The sequence below is a fragment of the Thalia democratica genome, chromosome 4 (genome assembly GCF_965202585.1).
Source record: "Thalia democratica chromosome 4, ktThaDemo2.hap1.1, whole genome shotgun sequence".
Lineage (NCBI taxonomy): Eukaryota > Metazoa > Chordata > Thaliacea > Salpida > Salpidae > Thalia > Thalia democratica.
The window spans coordinates 59,569,994-59,585,509 of NC_139168.1; the positions used below are offsets into that span (position 1 = coordinate 59,569,994).

General features: G+C 25.4%; 1 long non-coding RNA gene across 1 annotated transcript; it reads left to right on the forward strand.

The window, feature by feature from the left end:
* The first annotated feature begins 13,294 nt into the window (after positions 1-13,294).
* On the forward strand, positions 13,295-15,516 carry LOC145835267 (uncharacterized). Its single transcript, XR_014369845.1, has 3 exons — positions 13,295-13,418; positions 14,641-14,875; positions 15,406-15,516. It is a non-coding gene; the product is annotated as an uncharacterized LOC145835267 (long non-coding RNA).

Genomic DNA, 15,516 nt, shown 5'->3' on the forward strand with positions numbered 1-15,516 from the left:
AGGTTTTTGAAAGTTTTTGTGTCTATTTTAAATTGAGTTTAAGGTAAAATACTGTGTTATTTAGACAATATTGAAAAGATACTCTAAAGCTACTTAAAATTCTATACAATTTATAATGATGTCACCAACGATCTAGAAAAAGTAAATTAACTTATAAATTCCAATGCAACTGTGAAAGTACGCATGTATATAGGCAGAACTTTCAAAAGATTTCATATAAGAAGATACAAACATATATCAAAATTCCTTGGAAGTTAAATAGACACGGGTTTGAATAAACCATCTAAATGGTCATCAGCAATTGCTGAACATTTATAAATCAATTATGATTGTGCAAAGAGTTATAATGATAGTCATATTTCAATTTCAAATAAAGCACGTTATTAATATCATTTAAGTGCTTTAGAATCTTTATTTGCAAAAACATTTAAAGCTAAGTTATGCAAACAACAGTAGGTTTATAAATCTTTTATAAGTTGCATTAAATGTATTGTCTAGTTTGTCGCTTATTTTATTATTTTTAATGTTTGTTTAATTTGTGCATGTATGCTCATCTTAGTTAAATTACTAACTAATCTATTACTGTGTAGTTATAAATTAATAATCTTTCTTTAATTAGTTTTGCTTAGTTTATTGATTGTGTATTTTCTGATGAAACCTTAAACTGTTTACTTACTAAAAGTTTAATTTAAAAATTAGTGGCTAACAGAAGTAATTGATAAGGGTTAGGTGAAATATATCTTACTTATTTGCTCAATATTATGTTTTTGAATAAATTTTCTCAAGTATAATACTTTAATTTTTTTTTTCAATTAAAAAAATATTGGTTATGGCAAAAAAAATATCTAAGTGATAGATTTTTTGTGTCAAGTTGAACTTTTCTTACTTAACATGTGAAAATTCCAGGTTTTTCCAGTTTTTTTTTCAAAATTTCAAGGTTTTTTAGCCTAAATTATCAAATTTCAGGTTTTTTGGCTTCCCTGATTACTACTAATGCATTTGTTTGTGGTACAACCAAAAAATTGACGCAACTAAATTTCTGACAACTCAACCTCTAAGATATTGTCTGTTTCAATAAATATTTATAGTGTACGCTTGGTTTATCAGTTAACTAGAATAAACAATTTAGCTAGTCAGAATTAAGCACATTACTAGTAAGTAGATACTTGGTATTTATGCCAGTGTTTCCAAAGTGAGCCATATGGTCCCCTTGGTGGCCATAACTAGCAAAGGAGCTAAAGGGGAGCCATGAGGAAATAATTTGAAACTTACAATAGATATTTAGGAGTCAATGGTAAAGTGCAAAAAAAAGGTCTTACGTGTATTTAAGGTTAGTTTTTAGAGAAATCTTGTAAGAGGAGGCAATAGCTTTTTTATTTCTTTGATGGGGTCTTCTAAAAAAAAATATAGAAACCCTGATTTATACTTTATTTTTTAACCACTAAGTAAGATATTAGATACAACCATTTACACTTGAAAATATGTCTAAAAATGGCTATGAAAAATACAGCTGTAAGCAATATCAAAAAACTGTTGTTTATTTATATAAAATAAATATTTATCTATGCTACAAAAGTTGCATAGAGAACTGTGACACTTTCTGATTAAAAAAAAAACTTAGTATAATAAAAATATTTTTGGAATAAACGACTAATTATAAAAATTGGTTTTGAGCTAGTTATTTTTTTTTCTTGACTACAGATTTTACTTTAAGATGTAATAAATTAAGTTTGTAATGCTAATTATAAAAATTAAATAATAAAAATTTATGGCCTGGTGGGCTTGGGGTCCTAATGAGCACTTTGAAAACTGTTAGAATTAAAAGTTGCAAGATCAAAACCATGTGGTTGTTTGTATATACAAAATGTTATGAGCCAAATTTTGAACATAAAGCTTATTCTCTAGAAAATTCAATCAAGTTTTTACAAATGTTAAACTTATTTTAGTGTGGATTTATAAAGATAGAACTTTTGCTAAAAGTTGCAGAATCAAAACATCAAAGGTTTAAATGTAAAAACATTATTCAACAATTTAACTTAAATTTTAACTTGTTTAATTTATTATAAATGTGTCAAATATGTGTTTAGGTTCTAAAGTGGACTTTTTGTTATTGTTATGTAAGAAGAATATACTTCAAGTTTTTTGAACAGTATACTCCTAAAATATAAACTTGTTTCGTAAACTTATTTTATCTGTATTTCTTTAGTTAATTTCACCTTGAATCTCAATCTTAATTGTTTTTTAAAACTTATTGACTTTTTTTTACAAAAAATCAGCTAAAAATTACAAAGAAAAAGGAATTGACCAACTCAAAAAGCTAGCAAATGTAAATTATCAAGAAAATAGAACTTTAGTTATATACTCACAAAACAGAACACTAAAACTTAAAAAATGATCTACTCGATCCATAAAGTAAAGATTCGGCTCCAGTTTAGGATCCAGTTAAATTTGAAATTCTTTGTGCACGCAAAGCTCAAAAAACTCTACAAATATCACTTAGACCCTTTTTGTTATTATTAATAAATTTCAGAATATCTACTGTAAATTTCAATTGAATTTCGTGCAATCTAAAATTTATCGTGCAGCCCAATATATCTTTTATACACTACAAACACAATTGTGCTTAAGTGTCTTTTTTATTCGTTTACCAAAATATGTTCAACATTTGCCAAAATTAAATGCTTAATCAACAAAAATGACTTCCTGAATTTACAAATCTAGGATCCAATTATTCGGTAGATAAATACATTAAAGCACATCTCTAGTATCTAGATGATTTAACAACTTGCAAAAGGTTTTATTAAACTCAGACAAAATGATAACAACATCGAAAGGTTTTTTTATGCACCAGGTCCTATGACCAAATTTAAATTTAAATAAACAATATATATATATATACACTACTTATGAGCTTTAAGTAAAATAAGTATTTTTATTACGGAGGAGTAGAGGTCTTTTAGTGCAACATGTCCTTCAATTCAATCAAAAAAATGTTGATTTTTGTTTATGTTTTCAATAAATTCATTTTAATTTTTTTATCTGTGAATTTGTTCGAAAAACCTTAAAAGTAAAATGTTTTTTTTATTTTTGTATTGTTAATTTAACGATAAAGAATTAAAATTAAGTAATGAAGGAACTTTTTTTTAGTGACTACAAAATAAAACACCTGCTATAAAAACTTTTTAAAGCTAGTTTTTTATTTTTAAAAACTTGTTTATTTTTTATGGTGCAAACATCGTGGAAAGTTTAAAAATTTTTAGTAAATTTCTGTACGAAATTCTCCGAAATAGTTCAAAAATTTTGTCAGTTCAAACTCAACAAAAGTACTTAAAAAACTAAAATATAACTATTACTTAAGTTATAATAGTATAGTAATTATTTAAAATATCTTTTATTAAAAACTTTTTTGTTATTTGCATTTTCTTAAACTTAAGGGTGATTATGTACAATTAAAAGGTATACTGATAAAAGTTATATTACTCAATTTAAACGCCACGTGAGAACCTTATCTGATTTTTGTGCATGGGCTTAAGCACTTACAACAGAAAAAGTAAAAATATTAAGAAAACTAAGAAAACTAATTCTTCTAGAATAAATTTTTGAGAGTTCAACTTTTACAAGTGTCAATTCAATTCTTTAAAACATTTTAATAACTTTTCTGAATAATTCAACTAACAATGTTTTTAAATACTTCTAAAATATTTAGTTTTCAAAAACACACAAATTTATTTATTATATACTATTTTCCATATTAAAGAAAAGTATAAATAAAATTTTTGAATATTTTTGTAACTGTTGCAAACCTTAGTTTTGATATAAGATAGAGAATCTATTTTACAACCTAATGTTAAAACCAAAAAAATTATTAACTACTTAAAAACAACAAAAAAAATGTCACATTTAAAACTACATAATTTCTAAAAAATAAGCAAGATAAAATTAAACTAAGCTTTTTTAAAAATAAATCCAGCTTTTAACAATTATTATATATATTTTGTTCATTTTTTAAATTTAACTTTTAACCCCTTTTCCAATTAACTGTGCAAAAAAGTAAGTTGCGAAAAAATTTAAACGACTTATATTTTTTGCTTAGTTCTTATAAATTATCAACTTACATTTAGTTTTTATTAAACTTTTAAAAGACCTTGTCAATTAGTTAGGTATAATATTGTTAAAATTAATTATCAAGTTACACTATAAAATAATAAAAAAACATGTATTTATGTAAAAGTTGTGTAAACTTACTCTAAAAAAAGATTTTTTTTTTGCTTTCAAAACAGATAGTATTTTTGAAAGCTTGTACATGTCTACAAAATATCTTTATCAAGTCAACATTTTTTAAATTTCAATAAATGTAAGATAAGTGACTTTTTATGCTTCTTTTTTTTATAACATACTATGCTTTTACTTGTAGAGACACAAGTACATTTACTTTTTATCTTTGTTATAAGTTCTAATTTTCATAATGTATTTAAACATTTTTTTTGTATTCGAAATTTAGACTGTATTTTATTCTTTTGTAGAAGTGTAAAACTTGTTAGTACCAGCTATTTATAATTGAAGTATAAATAGCTGGTAGAAACATACTATCTATTTTCAAATAGCTGAGATGTAATTTAATAATCGCATTTTTTACAATAAGTACAGTCATTTTCCTAGTGAGTGCACACTTTAACAAACACAACAGTGTAAACTTAGCGGGAATTGCGATCTCCAATGATCATGATTACTTTTTTACGAAATGGATAATTTCAGTATTTTTAAAACTGATGATGTTATAATGAGATAATTAATAAGATAAATATTCTTTCTAATGAAGCTACTAAATATGTTTAACTAATCGATGCTGATTAGTGATCTACGAATCCTAATGTTATCTATTCCTTAAATAATTGGTTTATTTTTTGTCAAGAGCCCATGGTATAACTGAGTTGTATTTTGCTTTATAATTTTTTCCAGTTGCGAAGTTAATTTTATATTTATATTTTCTAACAGCATAAGTGTTATCCTAATTCAAAAGAGAATTTTTTAAAATTCGTTATTGTTTAGTTTTCTGTTTAAAGCAGTTACTAAAATCATTATTTAAATTAATTTTTACTTTATGCAAAGAACGAAAATACAAGTTTACCGTAAATGAGATCTCGAGTATGCAGCTTGACGTAAGAAATTTACCGTTTTAAAAATAAGGTAATTCAACAATACTAATGGGTTTATTAATTAACAAGTGAAAAATATGTTACTAAATAAATGCTAATAAAATAGTTAATTATTACTTATGAACCTGTAAATTGTTAACACTAAAACTAATTTAAATCTTTAGAGTCCGGATACGGTAGATAACTTATGTTGTTACTATCAACAAAAGTTTGTATATTAGTATTCTTAATAAGATACTAACTTAGTCTTCAGTTTTGAAATAAAAAGTACATACAGCAGAAATGAAAGTTGTTTTGGTAAAAAATTATGAAAATTTACATTCAGCTTTTGTTAACTAAAAACTTTTCAACAACAAAAACTGTCTGCTAAACTAAATATCAAGCTACAGTTATAAAAATGTTTTCTTAAAAATATACTTAAAAGTAACTTTAATTGTTTGTGATTTTAGTTTAAAATAAAAATTTAAACACTGCCTACTTAACCGTTTTTATTACAACTACAAATAATACTTATGTTATTAAAGACTTTTTACAACTTCTTTACTTAAATTCAATCATGAGATTTAAACTGCACTGTTCTTTGTTTTCTGTTTTTTATTCTGGTTCTACTACATTTTTGTTAGTAGTTTTGGACGTTTTCCTTTTGTTTTTCGTTTACTTTTATTAAAAATAAAACGTTTAAATCTTTATAATAAGTAGTTTTATAGTTATTGTTTTTTTAATATTTTTAAAAAGGTAGCTTTATTGTTGTACGTTTCTTTTTGTTGGTTAATTTAAGTCTGATTTTATCTGACAAGTTTTAATAGTAAAGTTAAGTAGCTTTAGTACTTAGTTAGTTTTTAAATTTTCACTCTTTTATTCCGTCATCTTATATTTCATTAACTTTTAACGTTCTAACTACATTGTTATTTTATTTCAGTTTGAATTTAGTTTAATAAACTAAGATACAGTTTTTGATAAGCCGTGATCGAAAGTACTTGAATAAATAATAGTTCTATGTAATTTGTTAAGTTTTTTAAATAAAATTTGTTAATTTTTTAACACTTTGTAAGTTTATTAGATTTTTCTAAATTCAATATTTTTAAATACTAATTTGGACTCTAAACACAGCATTTTTCGGGTTAAAAGTGTGAACTCAAGTTTCTGTACTAGTCTGCACAGCACGATTATCAACAAAAATCAACTCGATATGCTGCAACTTGGTTTTGCTTTTATAGGACACTAAGGCCCACAAGTAGTTGTCCAAAATGCACGAAGGGTAACTTTTTCACGAAAACACTTTTGAACGAGGGGTCACTTTTGAACGGATTGACTTTTTTGCCCGTCGTCAATTTTGAACGAGCAGTTACTTTTTTACGGCGTCAGTTTAGCACAGACTTAAACTTAGTTTCAGCTAATTGGTAAAGCGGTTCCTCCTGTCAGCTTGTACAGCTGCTGGAAACGATTTTACCAACAATCTACTATCACTGTTACCTTTGGTTGGTAAGTGGTTCCTTCTGTCGGCTGTGAGCGGCAGTTGACGATTGTAGCAGTGACTTAAACAAATCACCCGCGCAAAAATGTCGCTTTGTACAAAAGTAACGCTGCGCAAATCTGACACCCATTCAAAAGTGACCCTTCGTGCAAAAGTGACTCCGCGCAAAACTGACGACTCGTGCAAAAGTTACTCTTCGTTCAAAAGTGACGCCGTGTAAAATTTTCTGACACATTACCTTGGCAAACACAGTTAAAATGAACCTTTTTAATGGTTAGACTAAATATCTGTAACTATATTAGCAATGAAGTGTTCTTTTGTGGTTAAAGTCTAAAGTATTTATGTAACTATATAGAAACTATAAAATTTATTTTTTGGTATTAATTGCAATAAGTTAAAATAAATATTTGCATACTAGTTAGTTTATTAAACAAAATAATATACGCTCAAAATCTTTGGTTATAGGACCTGGTACACGAAGAACCTTTTGGTTATCGAGTTGCACACCACGGGTACCTTTTAATGTCTTGTCCAGGATAAATCAAATAGTTTATAAGATGTTAAAGTGTTAAATTTTTTTTTTTTTGTTATAAAGACTTCAAAAGTTTCAGCATATATTTCTTACCTTTTTTTGCTACCTAAAAGATTTTCATTAAAATTATGTTAAATAAATTTTAGATAAACAGTCCTTTATGTGTACAAGTATTATGAAAAAGATTATAATATAACCCTTTTGTGTTTTTTTTTAATAAAAACTAGTTATATAGCCTATTCATTTGATTTAAAACCCTTAAGCTGACAATGCTTTGTAAGTCAACTAAATTGACAAAATATAACTTCTACATTCAAAATCTTAAATGCAAAAATTATCTTTCTAAAATAAATAATTTTTTTTTAAACATCAAAATGGTTAAAAATTGTTTAGTACTGAATTTAAATATTACTACTAGTAAACAAAATAAAGAAGTTAAAAACAATACATATAAATATGTAAGTAAGTTTTTTGAACACGATAAAGATATCGACGCTCATAATTATGTTCAAAGGACCTTGTGTATAAAAAGACCTTTTGGTCATTGAGTTACATACTTTCTTAAACTAACTATTTTAAACTGTAAAATAAAAAATGACATTGACAACAGTGAGAACTTAGATATTTGAAATTATTTAAACAAAAAAAGAAAAAAAAATCATTAATGGAAAAATAGAATAAAATCTTAATTTAACTAATAACAAACAATTCACAAGAAAAATAAATGGTATTTAAGTGTTAGCGAAATCTTCTGCATAAAGTCTTAAGTTAGGCCAATTTTCTTGTTTTAAGTTGTTAAATTAGTTAAAATATTTAAGGTTAAAACTTATATGCTTCCAGAAAAATAATATGTTTTTGTCTATCTTTAAGTACTAAAACTTTACAACTGGAAATATTCTTTATAACTATAAATTTAATCATAACAAGATAAACGACGTATGCAAACACTAAAAAAACACGTAAACAGATTACTGCATCAAAAGAGTTTACTAAAAAAGTAAAATGTATTAAGTAAAACAAATCTATAACATATAGTACATTTTAATTTAAATATATAAATTAATTAGTTGTAAAATAAAACATTTTAAGTAACAATTTTATATATTATAAAGATATAAAAATGTTTACTAGCTCTCAAATTTATATTTATATAATTGAAAAACCTACCTACAACAGCGTATTTTTTATTGAAAACGCTTATTAGGAAAACACATTGCTGAAAAAAAATAAAGGAAAAACATTTACACAATTTGCTTTAAATGGTTTATAACAATAAAAACAAAAAATTAAAATTTACATACTGGTAAAAATTGTATTCAAAAAAAATAATTTCATATAACAACGTTCAAATTTACAATTGGTTGTAATCCGTATCATAAATAAAAACTATCAAAAGTTGAATTATTTTGTGTTTCAAAACATGTCTAACTTTTTGTAAAGAGCTATTTAAAGTTTAAAGATTTTCTGATTTGACGTAATTTAGAAAAGTTTGTTAAAGTAAGAGCAATTTTTACTGTGAAGTAAGTTGAAACTTTTGAAAAAAGTTTATGTTAAAGTATATTGGTTTTTTTTTTTTAGAAGTTGAATTTTATATCCAGCGAAAAAAAAAGTTAAGTATACTAGTTTGTACTTTATATACTTAGTAATGCATCAAAATGCATAAAAACTTTGTTAAATGTTTTAACTTGTAAAAAATTTCGGAACAGTTTTACTATTTAGTTATTTTAGAGTATTCGAAACAAAAAAGACTTCAACTGAGAATATTTATAAAAGTGTATTTTAGTAATTGTTCTGTTTTATTACATTTGAAACTTTAAATATACAAAACAAAGTTTAACATGTATTAGACAAAAACTGCTTTGTTTTTATTAGATCATTTATTACTGGTTATTAGTAATAAATAAAATAAATAAGCTTTCTGCTAATAACAAAGCGTTTACTAAGCTCCCACTCATAAAATTGTATACTTTACAAGCAAAAAGTCATTTTGACGTCAGTTTACGTTTTTTGTAGATGGTTATAGATATAAGCTTTAAAATTTTTGTTCACTTTCAGATGTGTAGGCAAGAAAAAAACAATAAAGCTTTCTAAGAAAACAGATTCTTTTGAATTGAACGTCCTTTTAAAAGACAGTATTTTTCATTTGACTTTAAAATTCATGTCAAATTAAAAACTACGTGTTATGTATTCATTTTTAAACAAACAAAAAAAATAATCAGTTTTAGAAATATATTTAGTTTAATTCTATTTATTAACAATTATTTCGATACATACTGATCAGACAGTAAATTCTTAATCAAATAAAAAAAAACTTAACCAAACTATTAAACTGTTTATTCATTTCAACAACTGTTTTTTTTTTCTCATTTTCGATTGATTCACAGATAGGACACCTTGGTAAGTTTAAAAAATGTCTCATTACAGCAATGAGAGAGTTGTCATTTCGCAAACTAAAGGAGGAGAGAGTAGTCAGATTGTGATAAACGAGACAGAGGGCTCAGGATCGCTTGTAAACGTGACAACCACATCAAAAACGCTCAGTAGGCCATCAAGTTACAGAAAAAGTTATGGAATTGAAACCGGAGTGTTAGTTTTGTTTTTATATAAAAGCTTCGTAGATAAACTTTTTAACGTTTTTGTTACTTATTTTAGGATTTAAAAAAAGGCTTTTTGTTCTAAATGTAATTTTTATAGTTATATCTATACAGAAAAACAGACTCATACAAAATATTTAAACACTAAAATGGTATAAACTACAGAAACCTTATACATAAATTAAGTATTAAACAAGAATATGTTTAAAATATGGCTGAGCAGTTACAATTCGAAGTCAAACGTAAATTTTTGAAATAAAAACTTAAAACGACTAACTAAACGCAATGGTTTAATTTTTATACTAGCTAAAACCGAGAATATTTTTTATATCATCTTACATTTTTTGAATTAAATGTTTTATACTGACAATTTTGTCACTTTGATACATTTTTTAGGTAAAAGTTTATGTCAAATGAAAATTAAAAATAAGGATAAAAATTGCTTAATGTTTGCGATATAAGTGTAATTGTCAATACTTAAAAAAAGTTATGTGTTTCTGCTTTTTTTTAATAAAGTTTTCCTAAAAGATAGGCTATAATTTTCATAATTTAAGTAAAAGAAATATAAAAATAGGTAAGAAGTTTAAAAATAAATAAGAAAACTTTAAACATAAAGAAACTTGATATAACTAAAAATGATTTGTTGATGGAAAACAAACTAAAATTGTTTCAAATTTAAGTAGTTAAATAAAAAAACAACCTTCACATAATTTATTAGTTAAGTTGTTATGTAAAGCCAAATTTAAAGTTTTCACTTACCATAAACAAAATCGAAATTAGTTTAACTTAAAAATAAGTTTAAGTTAGCAATTAACAATATTCTTTACCTTGAAAAACACGCAGGGATTTAAAAGGAGTTAGACTTGGTGAACGCCAGCAACTAACGAAACTCAATCATTCACTGGGAAGTTACATAGACAGAGTTCATGAGCTTGAGGCGTTGGTGAAGAAGTTGACATCAGAAAACAACAAACTTCGAAAAAAGTGCAAGAAGGGAATTATTGAAGTGGATATTTCTGCAATTTACAGCGATGATTTACGCGTTAGTTTATTGCTTGAAAATTAAAAAACATAAATCTAAACCTAAAAGTTAAATTGTTGTATACTTGTTGAAGTTGTTAAAATATTGTAAATTTTTCTTAATCGGTAAAAAAGTAAAAGATGAAAACTAAATATTTTGTATTTTTAAGCATTTTGAAACGTGTGAAACAACTAGAATTTGGTTATTAAATTGAAATATTCTTTGATTTTATGGCAGTTTTTAAAACAAATTTATGCGTTTTCTTTTAACAATAAATAAGAATTTGTAATCTAACTCAAACATAATGGCGAAAAACTAGATAATAGCTTATAAATAAAGCACAAGTAGACTATACATCTATTTCAGAACGTGCGAAACAAACTGGTTCAACTCAAAGCGAAAAATGTGGAACTTCAAGTTGATCGTGACAATAAGGCGTTTGATATTGAAGAAACACTTCACAAGTAACTTTTCATATATTAAATTAATCGTTGAAGTGTTTAAGCTTTTAAAAAATATATGTACTAAAACAGGCTTGGAAATATTGAAAGCAAAATACTAGTATACAAAAAAGAAATTGACGATTTGAAAAAGGTTAGTAAGTGTTATTTTATAAAATGCTAAATTTTAAAAAGTACCTATAAAGCTTATAAAAAAAGTTCTTAAATTAGCAATTGAATAAAATCGATATATTCGTATGTTTTTTAAACATATATAACAGCAGTATTTGTAAATTATTTTCAAGCTTAAATTTACTAACTAAATGTATAACATCGAACAAAATTTTTTTTTAATCAAAATAAAGGACTTGGATGATGTATCAATAGACAAAACAAGGCTCTTGGCTAAAATAAGTACATTGGAGTCACAGATTAAACTAGAAGCGGGACTGCACGAAACAGTAATTTTTTTATAGCTTTGCTTTTAGTTTTTATGAACCATAGTATTTTACTAAACTAATTAAATTTAAATTCTAATACCTTTCCTTGAAAGACATTTTTACACTTTTAACAGAAAATAGATAAGTCTCATAAAGCAAAATTAAAGTATTAAGGTTAATCCAAAGCTTGTAAATACTTTAAAAGTTAAAAAAAAAAGTTATTTAATTATTATACAGTTTATTTACAAAAAAATAAATCGACTTTCAAAAACATGGTTAAAGGGCCTAGTGTTTAAAGAGGCTTCTCGATCATCGAAATACACATTACTTATTTATTTAAACTATTTTAAAAAAATCAAAGAAAGAGTAAAATATAAATTAAAAAATTAAAAATTAAAATCTTAACTCAATAATAACTTTATATGATAAACATTGGCATTTAAATAGTAGATAGAAATCTGCTATTTAAAATCTAAGCTGGCGAAAGAATACTTTATTCCGAAGTAAAAAACAAAATGAGTTGCTAAAAAAAAAAACATAACTTATAAAAAAAAACTAACTACTAATACTTTATCGACCTTTTCTTAAGTATTAAGTAAAACAGTTAAATTTATAGTGTAGTTATAGCTTTATTAAAAAGGAGCGTATCCCAGATAAATTAAGTTAAGTTTACTACATTATTTAATTTTTCTTGACAATATTCTTTTTCAATTTTATTTTAGGAACTGGCGAACTTAAGAGCTCAACTAAGTGTTGAATCCAAGCTAGTCTTTGAAACTGATGTTGATAAGCCTTCGATGCTTCCTGACATCACAAGCATTATTGCGAATGTTAGAAAGGAGTACGAGGCATTTAATGCTAAAAATCTTAGTCATCTAGACAGCTACTACAAGGAGAAGGTTTTTAATAATCATCTTATTTAACTATTTTAAACAATAAGCAGTGTTCTTTTTGCATTTATTTCGATAATTAGTCACATTAAATTGATAGTTAACCAAATATTTACGATTTTTAAAAGTAGGATCTAAATTTAATGTAGTTAAACTTTTATGTTAGTTTAGGCTTTTTTACTAACTTTTTTATAAGTTTTTTATTAACTATCATTCAGGTACACAATTTAACTACCCAATTGAGAACTTTGCAGTCAAAAGTAAAAAATGTTAAAGAAGATAATGCACTTAAACAACGTAAACTTGCAAAAGTTGAAATCGAGCTAGGACCGCTCAAACAAAAGGTTTTGTAACTTATATTTTAAACAACTAACTGATTAAGGTTCACTTAAAACAAGTAGTTAAAAAAACTAAAATTTCTTGTAGATTTTAATTTCAATGATTAATAACCTTACTTTTAAATTTAAATACTCTTAGTTTTGTATACGTTAAAGTTTAAAACGAGCTTAGACCAGCTGTATAGTACAAAAATTAGTTTGATTGTACAACTATTTAATTGAATGTAATTAAAAATACTTACACAAAAGTATATTTTTCATTGTAAAACTTAGTTTTTTGCGGGTTTAGTTATCAATGTATCAATTCAACAGAGATTAGCTCTTGAAAAGCATATTGGAAACTTAGAAACTAGGATGGTATCAATGGGTAAAGACCAGCAACATGAGATTGATAATCTTAGGATAAGGATTTTAAGTTCTAAGACTGAGCTAAACAAGTACTTAAAGAAATACCAAGAGCTAAACGCTATAAAACTAAGCTTGGATAAGGAAATTACAATCTACAAAAAGCTTATTACTGGTGAAAGAACAAGGTAAAGTGTTGTGTTTTTTTTATATTTTAATGCAGTTATATTTTTTTAATTCATGACTCAGGCGAAAAGCTACATCATTTTTATTGTATACACTTAATACATTAATTTAGATAATCAAATTTGAGTATATGTAACATGGATAAGTGAGTTTTGTTATCTAAACTTATACCAAAACTTTATTAGTTTTGTTACATAGCTTTGAAAGTGTAAAAAAGCAACATTAATTAAATCTAGAAATAAAAGTTAAAATTGTAAGTTAGTATTCTTCACATCACTTATATTATATATCGTACATTTTTTGAAATATGTTCCTTTTTTAATTAAATTAATTAACTAGAGCAACTAGTATAATCGTAAAAACAAATTTTAAACTAATAAATTAGTAGATTTTTAATCAAAGGTTAAATTGAACAACTAGTAAGAAAAACAAATTATTTTACTTTCAATACATACAAAATGTATTCTTAACTAAATAAAATTTTATACTTGTTTCATTTTCCTAAAAACTTAGTATTTAAGAATAAATGTTCTCTCATTTCAATGAAATCTTTTACTGATACTAAAATGTTTTTTCTTGTTATTGTAATTTTTATTAGAGATAAATTGCATATGACTGTTGTTAGTAAGTTAATAAAAACTTAATTAAAATACTTTTCCTGTTTTGTTATTTTTTATTATGCTTTTAAAACGTTTTTTTCAGTTATTGTAAGAGAAAGAATTAAAAACTGTATTTTTTCATAATTACTTTCAAGTATTTTCGTAACTTTTTTTAAACTACATTGTTATTGTAGTTTTATGGTTTTCTTAAGTACATTACATTCTCTCATTACTGTGATTTTTACTCTTTCTGTTAAGTGGTTTAGATAATGATTAAATTAATTAAAAAAGATACTGTAAAATAAGTTTCAGTTATAATAGCAAATATGTTACTTAAAACTTGAAGTATTTCATACAAATAATAACTTATAATACATTATTGTTGTAGTAAGTAAAACTTAGTTTTTTTAATATATAAGACGTTGTAAAGATACTCCGTTTCAAACATAAAAACTTTCTTTAAACAATAATTTTGATCAATATCAAAGAACTAGACTTTCAAACAAGTTTTTTATTAAACTAGAAAAAATAAAGCTATCGCATTTTTATTACTCTGTTATCCTATACAGCTCTACTAAAAGAAGTAGTGTAAAGATAAATTGAACAAAAACAAACGTTGTTACAGGATATTGAGTTACCGCAGAAGATCTCACTCCTCGTCTTCCTCCAGTTCGTCATCCGATGGCTTCTCTTCGTCCAGCTCGGACTCGCAAACTTCAAGCGACACCGACACTGAAAGCGAACTTGACATTGGCTGGTTGTCATCTGACAGCAACACGTCTTCCGACAGCGACGTTTCAACTGACGATGACATTTGCAGCCGTAGCGAGGACGAAGGAGACAGTTGCAATGAAAACGAGGTAGTTTTTTATATTATTATTTGCTTTTTATACTATATCACTTAGATAAACAACTTTAAAAATCCTTGACAAAACATTTTACAATAGCAAATAGTAGTTTATTAGTCTGTTGGAATCAAAACATTAAAGTCCGTTGTTTAGAAAAATTTCAATTTGTATAAGGTTTTCTTCTCTAAATAAAGTGTAATATCTTTATAGGTAACTTTTAAGGTCGGTTTAGACCAGCAAAGTCCAACTTCTTTTTGTCTGCAGGGCCACATTTACAGCATAATTTTTTACGCAGGCCATAGAACCTCAATTGTTTTATTAAGTTTATCAAAAAACAAAACAAGAAACGATGTGAATAAAATTTATTTATACTGTTACAACATTGTAAACATTATAAAAATTAAATTTTAAAACTTAAGTGGCTAGTCGATTAAGTCCCACTTTAATATACTAAATGGCTCACAATTTAAGTCTCGGGCCGCAGGTTATTCCTTGTTTAGATAACGTTTAAAGGATAAATTTTATTTTAACATATTTTTAAGAGTGGAATAAGCTATGATGAGCAACAGCTTCGAATCGAGAGGAAGACGAAAAGGTCTGAGAAGAGGAAACAATTGGTTGAGACGAGGAAGACGGAATCGGCAGAGCAAAAA